This window comes from Phyllobates terribilis, unplaced genomic scaffold (genome assembly GCF_046119375.1).
Source record: "Phyllobates terribilis strain yellow unplaced genomic scaffold, ASM4611937v1 Scaffold_3__8_contigs__length_932513732, whole genome shotgun sequence".
Lineage (NCBI taxonomy): Eukaryota > Metazoa > Chordata > Amphibia > Anura > Dendrobatidae > Phyllobates > Phyllobates terribilis.
This window is the reverse complement of record NW_027362763.1, coordinates 833,474,789-833,487,864: the sequence shown is the minus strand read 5'-3', so window position 1 is coordinate 833,487,864 and position 13,076 is coordinate 833,474,789.

The following is a 13,076-nucleotide window of genomic DNA, read 5'->3' as shown; positions in this document are numbered from 1 at the left end:
CGATACCAAATATGTGTATGTGTTTTTTTTTTTATATATATATATATTTTATTTTGAATGGGGCGAAAGGGGGGTGACTTAAACTTTTATATATTTTTTATTTTTTTTATTTTTTAAAAAACTTTTTTTTTACACTTTCTGCTTGCTTCTATAGTCTCCAGAGGAGACTAGAAGCAGCAGTTGTCTGATTGCTTCTACTGCATACAAGCGATGAGCAGATCGCTTGTATGCAGGAGAAATGCTCACTTGCTATGAGCGCTGACCACTAGGTGGCGCTCATAGCAATTGAGACATGACAACCACAGGCGTCTGCTGCTGACCCTGAGTTGTCATGCCCACCCATTGATGACCCGCGATCACGTGACGGGATCACTGATGGGCGGAGCTTAGGACTCCCGGAAGCGCGAGTTAAATGCCACTGTCAGAGATTTAACATGTTAACAGCCGCGGGTGGATTGCGATTCCAATAATCAGCTGACATGTGCTCGCTTCAGTGCGGGCTCACCGCCGGAGCCCCCGCTGAACCGGCCTTCCCGACCTTGTGCGTACTATTACTGACCAGGTCGGAAAGGGGTTAAGGAACATCCTTTCCAGGGTAAAGACTTGTGTATAAGGTAAAATAAATAACCAAAAACAAAAATACTCCTCCACACCTTGGGCTATGTTCACAAGTAGCATTTTTTATGCGTTTTTGCACGTTTGTATTGCTTTCAACCGTGACAAATGCGTTCACCGGGAAATGTCATTTTAACATTTTACAACCTTATCTGGCCATGTGCTGTGTGACACATGCATACAGTGCTAAAAAGACATGGGAACAGCATGGGGAAGACCCCTGGAAGCATCTCTGACACCCAGGTCACTGCCTAAAAGTGTGCCCATCAGAAGTGATCCTTGCCGCATCAGAAGATGCAGACTTGCAACTATACCCGTGCAAGTCCTTGTCCCAGGGCAGTGTTCAATTGTACCTCCCCCATAACTTGCAATACAAGCGCAAGTATGCAGCCTACCACCCACCCACCCCCAGGCTTCAATACCATACTGCTAGCTTGCTTGCACTTGAAATTGGGCCTTTTAGGCATGTGGAGGTGGAATCTGGCCACCACATCATGGCTGCGTCGGTAGCCTGGTATTCATACTCAGTCCCCAGCTGCCCGGCGGCCGGGTGTCCACGCTTGGTCCCCAGCCGCCAGGGGGCGGCCGGGTGTCCATACTCAGTCCCCAGCCGCCCCGCGGCCGGGTGCCCACACACAGTCCCCAGCCGCGTGGGGGTGGCCGGGTGTCCATAAACGGTCCCCAGCCACCCCTATTTGTCCCGGTGCGCCTTATACACAAGCGCGCATACCAAAACATTACCTGTGCCCTCCCCAGTGCATTTAGTGGGAAGGACGGCCTAACCACAAACACGTGGACAAGTGAATGTGGCCAGGAATGGTCCATCTCACTGACGCCTTCACACTGGGTTAATATTGTGGAAGCCGGGACACAGTTGGACACTGGGATGCAACACTTCCTCCAGACATAGAGGATTTTGGGTCCTGGGTCAATCAGGCTTCAACACAAAGTTCAGAAGGTAGACAGCAGCAGTGGTCGGCCTCCTACACAGCGAGTAAATTATTCATGATCATGAGGCCATCCACCTCCTTAGCTTTCTGTTCCTTGGAATGCAAGCGCATGTATGAAGTAGCAGCTAGGCCTGAGGTGGTCAGCGTTTTGGCGCATATTCTACCTCCTTCGAGGATTGCTGGATGTTTTCCTGCTACTATCCCAGTTCTATGACTCCCGTTAAAACAAAGCTTCAGGTGATGAATGATGGATGAGGTGGTGGCAAAGGAGAAAGAGCAGGAGGAACAGGGACCATTCACATCAATATCAGGCCAGCCAACCACACATGTCTTGTAGGATATGTTTCTGTACCAAAAGGAGCGGTTCAGCTACACAGTTATAAGGCATACAGTGAATGCAATGCCTACCAAAAATTTCGAGGCACTCCAATGCCCCTTGGAAGTGACATGGAGGTCAGAGGGCCTTAACTAACTAACGTTTTTTCCATTTATAGCAACTGGGTCTCCTGTACACTGTTGGCCTAAGCAGGGAATGGAAGGCTTTCCAAAAATTATTAGGCACTGCAATGCCCCTTGAAACAGACGTGGATTACAGCGTATTAAAAACCTTCTACCCATTATTGGGGAGTGGGTCTCCCTTAGTGTTCGCCTATGCATTGAAAAGCAAAAGCTGACAAAATTTAGGAGGAAATGCAATGCCCGTTGCAAGAGTCGTGGAGGTTAGAGGTAATTAAAAACAACATGTCAATGCCCATTGGAAGAGCTGTGGAGTTCAGAGTGGTTTAACAAGACGGTTTTAATGCCCCTTAGAAGAGACGTGGAGTTCAGAGTGGTTTAACAAGACAGTTTTAATGCCCCTTGGAAGAGATGTGGAGCTCACAGTTGCTTAACAAGATGGTTTTAATGCCCCTTGGAAGAGACGTGGAGTTCAGAGTGGTTTAACAAGACAGTTTTAATGCCCCTTGGAAGAGTGGTGGAGGTTACAGTGGAATAAAAAGACAATATCAATGCCCCGTGGAAGAGACGTGGAGGTCACAGTAGCTTAACAAGACGGCTTTAATGCCCCTTGGAAGAATGGTGGAGGTCGCAGTGGAATAAAAAGACAATATCAATGCCCCTTGGAAGAGTGGTGGAGGTTACAGTGGAATAAAAAGACAATATCAACGCCCTGTGGAAGAGACGTGGAGGTCACAGTAGCTTAACAAGACGCTTTTAATGCCCCTTGGAAGAGTGGTGGAGGTCGCAGTGGAATAAAAAGACAATATTAACAACCCTTGGAAGAGACGTGGAGGTCACAGTAGCTTAACAAGACGATTTTAATGCCCCTTACAAGAGCCATGCAGTACAGCATATTAAAAACATTATTCCCATTATTGGGGATTGGGTCTCCCATAGTCTTTGCCTATGCCTTCCAAGCAAAAGCTGCCAAAAATTAGGAAGGGGGAACTTGCAATGTCCCTTACAAGAGCCATGCAGTACAGCATATTAAAAACATTATTCCCATTATTGGGGAGTGGGTCTCCCATAGTCTTTGCCTATGCCTTCCAAGCAAAAGCTGCCAAAAATTAGGACAGAGGAACTTGCAATGCTGGCAACATGGACCACGGTCACCCTGGTGGTATAGTGGTCGAGGAGGCTGAGGATAAGGAGAAGAGAAAAAAACAGCCGAAATGAGGAAGCGTATACCCATGTGTGGGTGTGAAGCGATGCATGGGAATACACCTCCCGAAATAACACAGTGGATTTGACTTTATGTTACTCTGCTGTCATTTGGTGGTGATGAGAAGTCTAGCCCAATCCAGCCCTTGTTCATTTTGATAAGGGTCAGCTTGTCAGCATTATCAGTTAACAGGCGAGTGCGCTTATCAGTTATAATTCCCCCAGCGGCACTAAAAACACGCTCCGATAACACGCTAGCGGCAGGGCAGGCCAGGACCTCCAAGGCATACAGAGTGAGCTCATTCCAAGTGTCCAGCTTGGATACCCAATAATTAAAAGGCACAGAGGAATCACGGAGGACGCTGGTACTCCCTCACCATCTTTTGAAACTTTCCACTCCTTGTGAGAGTACCCTGCGCCTCAGGGCCTGTAAGCTGGGCAGGTCTCAGAAAACTGTCCTAGAACATTGACAGTGTTCCCCTGCCTCTGCTGGATTGGAGTTGCGTCTCTCTTGCCTGTATGCCTTAGTTGGGCAGCGAACTGTGACCTCTGCCGCTACCGTGTTCAGATGGGAATTTTTTTAATAGTTCTGCAGCAAGGGCCTTCTGGTACTGCCCCATTTTTGTAGACCTCTCCAACTCAGGAATAAGAGAGTGAAAGTTCTCCTTGTAGAGGGGGTCTAAAAGTGTCATCAACCAGTAATGACTGTCACCCAACATTTTGACAATGCGAGGGTCACGGTTAAGGCAGCGTAACATAAAGTCAGCCATGGGTGCCAGACTGGTAACGGGCAAGACTTCCGTGTCCTCACCAAGATGACGACTGATAGTGTTGAGCGATCACTAAAATGCTCGGGTGCTCGAAGCTCAGGCCGAGCTTACCGTGATACTCGGGTCTCGACCCGAGCAACGAGCCCAATGTTAGTCTATGAGAGACCCGAGCATTTTTGCGGCAGCACCCCCGGCAGTCTGTAGAAAGCCTAAAAAGTGCCCAAAACGATAGTGACAGTGCTCAAAAGACATGGGGGCAGCATGGGGATCGCCCCTGGAAGCATTTCTGACCCCCAGGTCACTGCTGTCAACAACGTGGTCAGAGGTATTAAGCCACTTTTGCGGGCTCACAATAAAACGTTCAAAAACGAAACTGAAACGGTTTTCCTGTGAAATATGTTAAGGAATTTACTTTCCAGGGTAAAAACTTGTATATAAGGTAAAATAAATAACCACAAACAAAAATACTCCTCCACACCTTGGGCTATGTTCACAAGTAGCATTTTTCATGCGTTTTTGCACTTTTGTATTGCTTTCAACCGTGACAAATGCGTTCACCGGGAAATATCATTTTAACATTTTCCAACCTTATCTGGCCATGTGCTGTGTGACACATGCATACAGTGCTGAAAAGACAAGGGATCAGCATGGGGAAGACCCCTGGAAGCATCTCTGACCCCTAGGTCACTGTCTAAAAGTGTGCCCATCAGAAGTGATCCTTGCCGCATCAGAAGATGCAGACTTGCAACTATCCCCGTGCAAATCCTTGTCCCAGGGCAGTGTTCAATTGTACCTCCCCCATTCCTTGCAATGCAAGCGAAAATATGCAGCCAACCACCCACCCACCCGCAGGCTGCAATACCATACTGCTAGCTTTCACTTGAAATGGGGCCTTGTAGTTTGGAGGAGGCCGAAGCTGGCCGCTACCTCATGGCCGCTTCGTCAGCGAGGTATCCATACTCTGTCCCCAGCTGGCCTGCGGCTGGGTGTCCACGCTCTGTCCCCAGCCGCCAGGTGGCGGCCAGGTGTCCATACTCGGTCCCCAGCCGCCCTGATTTCTCCTGTCACCTTCCCCCACACTTTTCTTAGCCTGGCCTGCTTTAGGGCAGCATTGGACGAGCCCACCAGAGAACCAGACTCCTCCGGTGGGCCCTGGCTTCTCCATCAGGGGAGTTGAGAGTGCCTAGGTGAGGAGCAAGATGATGATGATAGAAGTTAGCATCTGCTTTGTTTTCTTGGAATGCAAGCGCATATATGTAGTAGCGGCTAGGCCTGAGGTGGTCCGCGTTTTGGCGCATATCCTACCTCCTCCGAGGATTGCTGGAAGTTTTCCTGCTACTATCCCAGTTCTATGACTCCCGTTAAAACAAAGCTTCAGGTGATAAATGATGGATGAGGTGGTGGCTAAGGAGAAAGAGCAGGAGGAACAGGGACCATTCACATCAATATCAGGCCAGTCAACCAGATATGTCTTGTAGGATATGTTTCTGTAACAAAAGGAGCGGTTCGGCTACACAGTTATAGGGCATACAGTGAGTGCAATGCCTACCAAAAATTTCGAGCCACTCCAATGCCCCTTGGAAATGACATGGAGGTCAGTGGGCGTTAACTAAACCTTTTTTTCGATTTATAGCAACTGGGTCTCCCGTGCACTGTTGGCCTAAGCAATGAATGGAAGGCTTTCCAAAAATTATGAGGAACTGCAATGCCCCTTACAAGAGCCATGTGTGGCACCCCAGGGGTCTGGTCACCACAGTAATAGAGATATTACGTCGGAGAGCAAGTGGGAGGTTTCCTGGTCAGGATCCTTTAAACATGCAACATCCTCCTGCCCCAGTCCTGGGAGGGGAGAATTCTGCCCTTATAAACTGGATCTGGGGTGGGGTTGAGTGAGTCAGAGAACAGTCAGAGTCAGAGTGAGAGCAAGGGAAAGTAACAGCAAGGAGCTCTGTAGGAGCTAGGAGCTAAAGACCAGGGCTGGAAGCTGAGCAGAGCTCGCCCTGGCAGAAGGCAATAGGAACCGGACACAGGAGTCCGAAGCTGTGAGGACTTATATATCCAGCACCAGAAACCAGCCGGCAGGGGATTTCAGGTCCTCTGGCCATAGAAGCCCGGAGGCTCAGTCACAAGCAAGGGACCAGCACTGCCGTCGTGGAGCGGAGGCTAACAGAAGGCCCCAAGTCACCAGCCATACGGGTGAGCACAACACGGTACACTCAGGGACGTGGGCTACTTCTACCCGCTTACAGCAAGGTAGCCAGGAAGAATGCAGACAGACGGGGAGGCCCACAACTCCACTTGGCCAGGGGAACTCCTGCTTGCTCACAGACTGACCAGGCCTCTTATGTTAGCCAGTACTTTCGGGAGGGTCTACCTTATAATCATCAGTAAAGACCCTGAACTGCACTGCAAAGACTCTGAGTCGTTCCTGCTGCGATCGTGCACCATCACCCCCATCAACCACACTCACTGCCCTGAGGCTATACTCCTCCCGAGGGGAGTTATCCCATTCTATGCTGCGCACACAACACCAGCCTCAGCGGTCTGCCTCGCAGCAGTGGTACTCCCTGACCGCAATCCACGGGTGGCGCAGACGGACAATTAACCTCAAAACCTAAGAAAGACTGCCACTGGTTTGACCAGCCTGAGCCACGGGACACGGGTCACCGCCACGGAGACTACAGACCCCAGAGACCCAGCACCGGGTATCCCACACACGTGTACACACGGCCCAGGGGGCGCGTCACATGCAGTACAGCATATTACAAACATAAGTCCCATTATTGGGGAGTGGGTGTCCCATGGTATTTGCTTATGCTTTCCCAGCAAAAGCTGCCAAAAATTAGGACGGAGGAACTTGCAATGCTGGCACCCTGGTGGTATAGTGGTGGTGGAGGCTGAGGATAAGGAGAAGAAGATTAAACAGCCGAAACGAGGAAGCGTATACCCATGTGTGGGTGTGAAGCGGTGCATGTGAATACACCTCCCGAAATAACACAGTGGATTTGACTTTATGTTACTCTGCTGTCATTTGGTGGTGATGAGAAGTCTGGCCCAATCCAGCCCTTGTTCATTTTGATAAGGGTCAGCTTGTCAGCATTGTCAGTTGACAGGCGAGTGCGCTTATCAGTTATAATTCCCCCAGCGGCACTAAAAACGCGCTCCGATAACACGCTAGCGGCAGGGCAGGCCAGGACCTCCAAGGCATACAGAGCGAGTTCATTCCAAGTGTCCAGCTTGGATACTCAATAATTAAAAGGCACAGAGGATTCACGGAGGACGCTGGTACGATCGGCAAGGTACTCCCTCACCATCTTTTGAAACTTTCCACTCCTTGTGAGAGTACCCCGCGCCTCAGGGCCTGTAACTGGGCGGGTGTCAGAAAACTGTCCCAGAACGTTGACAGTGTTCCCCTGCCTCTGCTGGATTGGAGTTGCATCTCTCTCGCCTGTACGCCTTGGTTGGGCAACGAACTGTGACCTCTGCCGCTAGCGTGCTCAGATGGGAATTTTTTTAAGAGTTCTGCAGCAAGGGCCTTCTGGTATTGCCCCATTTTTGTAGACCTCTCCACCTCAGGAATAAGAGAGTGAAAGTTCTCCTTGTAGCGGGGGTCTACAAGTGTCACCAACCAGTAATGACTGTCACCAAACATTTTAACAACGCGAGGGTCACGGTTAAGGCAGCGCAACATAAAGTCAGCCATGCGTGCCAGACTGGTATCGGGCAAGATTTCCGTGTCCTCACCAAGATGACGACTGACCATGCTCTCCTCCTCCTCCTCCTCCTCTTCCTCCTCCCCCCTGTCCTCAGGCCACCCACGCTGAACCGACGGTATGACACTTGTACAGGTACTACCGTCTACAACGCATGATAGCAGCTCCTGTTCTTCCTCCTCCTCCTCCTCCTCTCCCTCATTGTCCCCCAATGCACGTTGGGATGAGATGAGGCTGGGCTGTGTGTAATCGCCCGCTACGGCTTCTTGATCCATCTCATCATACTCTGGCTGCAATGCCTCCTCTTTAATTCTCTGCAGAGAGCATTGCAAAAGACAGACAAGTGTGATACTGACACTAATGATGGCGTCATCGCCACTCACCATCTTGGTGGCCTCCTCAAAGTTTGTCAGGATGGTACATATGTCAAACATCCAGGTCCACTCCTGAGGTCTTATGTGTAGAGTCTGACCTGAATATCGACGGCCTTGTTGCAGCTGGTACTCCACAACTGCTCTCTTCTGCTCACAAATCCTTTGCAACATGTGGAGGGTAGAGTTCCAACGTGTAAGGACATCACACACCAGTCGGTGTGTGCCGGAAGCTGCAAACGCTGCTGCAACACAGCAAGGGCAGCGGAAGCTGTAGCCGACTTGTGAAAATGAGCTGACAGGCGGCGTACTTTCACGAGCAGATCTGGCAACTCGAGGTATGACTTAAGAAACCGCTGAACCACGAGGTTAAGCACATGAGCCAGGCATGGTACGTGTGTGATCTCACCTCGCCTCAGAGCCGCCACCAGGTTACGGCCATTGTCACATATGACCATGCCGGGATGTAGGTTCAGCGGTCTCAGCCACAGATCTGCCTGCTCTTTCACAGCTGTCCACAACTCACAAGCAGTGTGAGGTTTATCACCTAAGCTTATGAGTTTCAGCACAGCCTGTTGCCGCATGGCAGAGGCAGTACTGCAATGCTTCCAGCTTGTAACTGATGTGGTGATATCTGAAATGGAGGCTGAACATGAGGAGGAGGAGGAGGAGGAGGATGCGCAGGAGCTGTACACTGTGGGGGCAACTCTGATTGACATAGGGCCCGCAATCCTCGGTGTGGGGAGGATGTGTTCCGTCCCAAGGTCGGACTGGGTCCCGGCTTCCACTATGTTTACCCAGTGTGCCGTCAGAGAGATGTACCGTCCCTAGCCACAAGCACTTGTCCACGTGTCCGTTGTCAGGTGGACTCTCCCAGTAACTGCGTTGTTGAGGGCACGGCAGATGCTTTGGGACACGTGCTTGTGTAGTGCGGGGATGGCACACCGGGCAAAATAGTGTCGGCTGGGGACCGAGTACCGAGGGACGGCCACCGCCATAAGATTGCGGAAGGATTCCGTCTCCACCAGCCTAAAAGGCAGCATTTCCAATGCAAGCAGTCGTGAAAGGTGCGAATTTAGGACTGTGGCCTGTGGGGTGTTAGCTGCGAATTTCCGCTTTCGTTCAAAGGTCTGGGATATGGACAATTGAACGCTGCGGTGGGACGTGGACGTGGACGTTGATGCTGTTTCTTGAGAAACTGCCATAACAAGTGAAGACTGAGAGGAGGGGGCATCTTTACCTGCAGTATGGACAGGGGATTGCCTTGCACACACAACAGGGGGTTCTATTGCACGCACAACAGTGGAAGAAGCAGTGGTGACACCCGCTGACACTGGTCGTGGACCCTGGGTTTCGCCCCACAAAGTCTGGTGCTTTGCTGCCATGTGCCTGATCATGCTGGTGGTGGTCAGGCTGGTAGTTTTGTCACCCCTGCTGATGCTGGCATGGCAGGTGGAACATATGGCTTTTTGGGGTTATCAGCAGAGTCTTTAAAAAAATTCCAGACTCTGGAAGACCTACCGCTTGTACTGGCAACGTCCCTCGTGTTGGTGTTACGGGGAACGGTTGCCTGCCTTCTGTCTGCGGCCACCACACTGCTTCTTCCTGCCTGTTGGGGTACTCTGCCTCCCTCCCCCTGTGTGCTGCTGACCTCACTCTGCATGTCTTCCTTCCACGTTGGGTCAGTTACTAGATCATCCACCACCTCCTCCTCTTCCACTTGCGCACCACGATCCTCCTCCTCACTTCCTGGCAATTGTGTCTCGTCATCGTCCACCTCTTGTGACAGATTGCCAACGTCGACTTCCTGTGGCCGTGGCTGTTCAAATATTTGGGCATCGCAACATGGGATCTCCTCTTCCACCACTTCAAGCGTATCAGGCGAGGGGCCCAAATATGGAAATGGACCAGTGAACAGCTCTTCAGAGTGTCCAAGTGTGGGATCACTTGCTGTCTGACGACACTCGGCATGGTGGGAGGAAGGAGCATCAGGGTGAGAAGTAGTGTTGAGCCACCCCTGTAGTGTTCGAGTTCGGTTCGGTTCGTCGAACACCCGTGTGTTCGCCGAACTGTTCGTCGAACTGTTCGTCGAACACCTTCGAACACCGTTAAAACCAATGGCAGGCAAACAAAAACACATAGAAACACATAGAAAACACCTTCAAAGGTGTCCAAAAGCTGACAAACTGCTCAGAAGACATAACTAACACATGGAAAAGTGACAAGTACATATAGTCATGCGAAAATAAAAGAGGTGGAGGAGTAAAAGGAGGGGGAGACACAGATATAGGCATGTCATGCCCTTCTAAAATCCAAAAAGTGAGAAGCCTACACGGCCAGTCCGCTCCTGCCCGTGCCACCTCCGTGTCGCCGGGTTTGTGCCAGAGCCGCGGTGAACCCTGATGGCCAGCCCCCCCTCTCCCAATACTGGTGCCTGTCCGCTGGTGGGTCGAGCGAGCCCCCCTGTGGTGGAGGCAGCTCTAAGCTTTTTAATTTAAATTGTCTCTCTAATTTGAATGAATACACTTTAAATCCATTTACAAGGATCTATTGGAGGGCAAGTCTCATGCCAGCAGCCGCGTAATTCCAGCTCCAGTAGCGTCCACTAAAGCTGCTGCAGTTAAAAAGCTTTTATAAGGATCGAGCTCGGCTGTCCACCGCAAGGCATCCTACTGCCAGTCCCAGCCCCTATGCCTTGGGGTGCCTCCTGATGCTCTTCACTAAGTATCCCATGGTCCCGAAGCATTTCCTTTGAAAAAATTAAGTGTCTAAACTACAGGTGGTGTAGCTTGCTTAACAGCCGGGATAATCCGCTGACTAGCAGACACTGCTACTAGGCACAAAGTATTTCCTGGGCTAGATGCAGTTAAAAATTTGTAATTAGATACTCTCGTTGGATGCTGAGAAAGCATTCCATAGAGTCTCCTGGCACGCCATATATGATTCTCTTAAAAAGCTTGGGGTAGGGGTCTAGGGGACCCTTTTATAGCCAAAATCACGGCCCTGTATCACAATACATCACCTAGGCTGAAGATAAATGGAACTGTAGCACCCTGAGGGCTCGGTTGCTACAGACGTATTGCACCTCACCCAGAGGTGTGATATCTCACTCTCAGGTAAGGATGGAGTGTGGATCAGGACCCGACACCTGCATGCATTACACCACATTGCCGTGGGGCAGGGCGACCAATATGCCCCTGAGATGGGCACGACAGTCCCTGTCCCTGGCTGGAGTGGGGGGAGGGAACACTGAGGAAGGGGAACCCGGTAGTGCAGGAGCAGGGAGGAAGCAGTTCCTGGGTGCATTGAGAAGGGAGTATAAAAGATGGGCACCATCTTAGTTCAGTGCAGAGAAGTCTGAGCAGAAGTGGCAGGGAGCAGGGGCTCTGCATGAGCTCTGCTCCGGAGGCGGGCCTAGTAACAGAGGCCCAGGCCTGGAAGAGGGAGAAGGAAGGAAGAGGAGCGGAGAAGGCTCCAGGAACGAGGAATGAAGGGATCCCAGGGGTGCGGATGGGCGAGTCGCCACCGCACGCCCGAATCCACCTGCGTGGAGGGGTCAGGCCAAAGGGGGAGACCGGTCCCCGAACTAGTGGAGGCAGTAAATGACCATCAGCTAGAAACCGGAGGCTCTGACATTTTATGTGGCGCAGCCCCTCGCTACACCCGCTAGGAAGGTACCACATAGGGTCAGGGAAACTGGCACCAAGTTTACCAAGAGGAGGCCCGAGGCAGCCGGACAGAAGTGTTGGTAAGAAAGGCCAGACAAAGGACACACAAAGGGGGTCCTGTGAAGTGCTCCAAAGTTATCTGGGAGTTGTCTGAGCCCCTCACCTGGTGAGCACAGTACGACGTGGGCAGCCGTTACCTGCAGACGTGGTCTGGATAATAAGAACTGTGAGTAAAGGCCCTGAACTGCATCACTGACTCCGTGTCGTTACTGCTGTTGCCCTGCACCATCACCCCCATCCTCCGCATACACTGCCCTGAGGCTATACTCCTCCCATGGGGAGTTATGCTACGCTCTGCTGCACCCACAACACCAGCCTCAGCGGTCTGCCCTGTAGCGGCGGTTCACTCTGACCGCAATCCACGGGTGGCGTAGTCGTACATTTAAACATCAAAACCACATAAATAGTTCCGCCACTGGTTTGACCGCCCTGAGCCACGGAACCGGGTCGCCGCCACGAAGACTACAACCACCAGCATCCACCAAAAAGGGTCCGGCTCCGGGTGTCCCAAGGCCCAGGGGGTGCGTCAGAACATTTTCATCACCTTTCACAATCACCAATGGGACAAGGCAGGGATGTCCTCTGTCCCCTCTCTTATACATCCTAGTGACGGAGCACCTGCTCTCATCAATTCGCCATAACCCCAATATTAGGTGGATTGAGGTGGGAGGCACCAAGTACAAGTGCTCTCTATTTGCTGATGATGTCCTAGTATATATCACTCAATCACATATATCCATCCATGCTGTTATGGCTGAAATAGATCACTTTGTTACATGGTCAAATTTTAAAATCAATGCAGCGAAGTCTGAGGCCCTCGATGTCTCCCTCCCCAAATCCATATAGGATTCCATCCAGTCCAACTTTCCCTTTGCCTGTCCCTCAGAGGGTATCAAATACTTAGAAATTTCTATTCATAGAGACCTCTCCCATCTATGTTATCTTAATTTTGGGCCCTTTATTGAACAACTCCATACAGACCACGGTTGGCAAGTTAGAACTGTAAGATTCACTACGTGAACCGCTGGTGTTTTGTGGAAAAGCACATGTACACTGCGTTCCAAATTATTATGCAAAAAGTGTTTAGGAGTGATAAGGGAAGAATTTGTTTGTTTGTCAGTTAAACTCATTGATGGTGATGTGTGTCAGGGCTCTTTATATCACTGTAAGCAATTGCAGACACCTGTGCTAATTAGTTTGGCAGGTGTGTCCAATGAAAGGCAAGATTACTTAAGAAGGCTCTCTCGCATTATTAAGCAGCCTACATTTT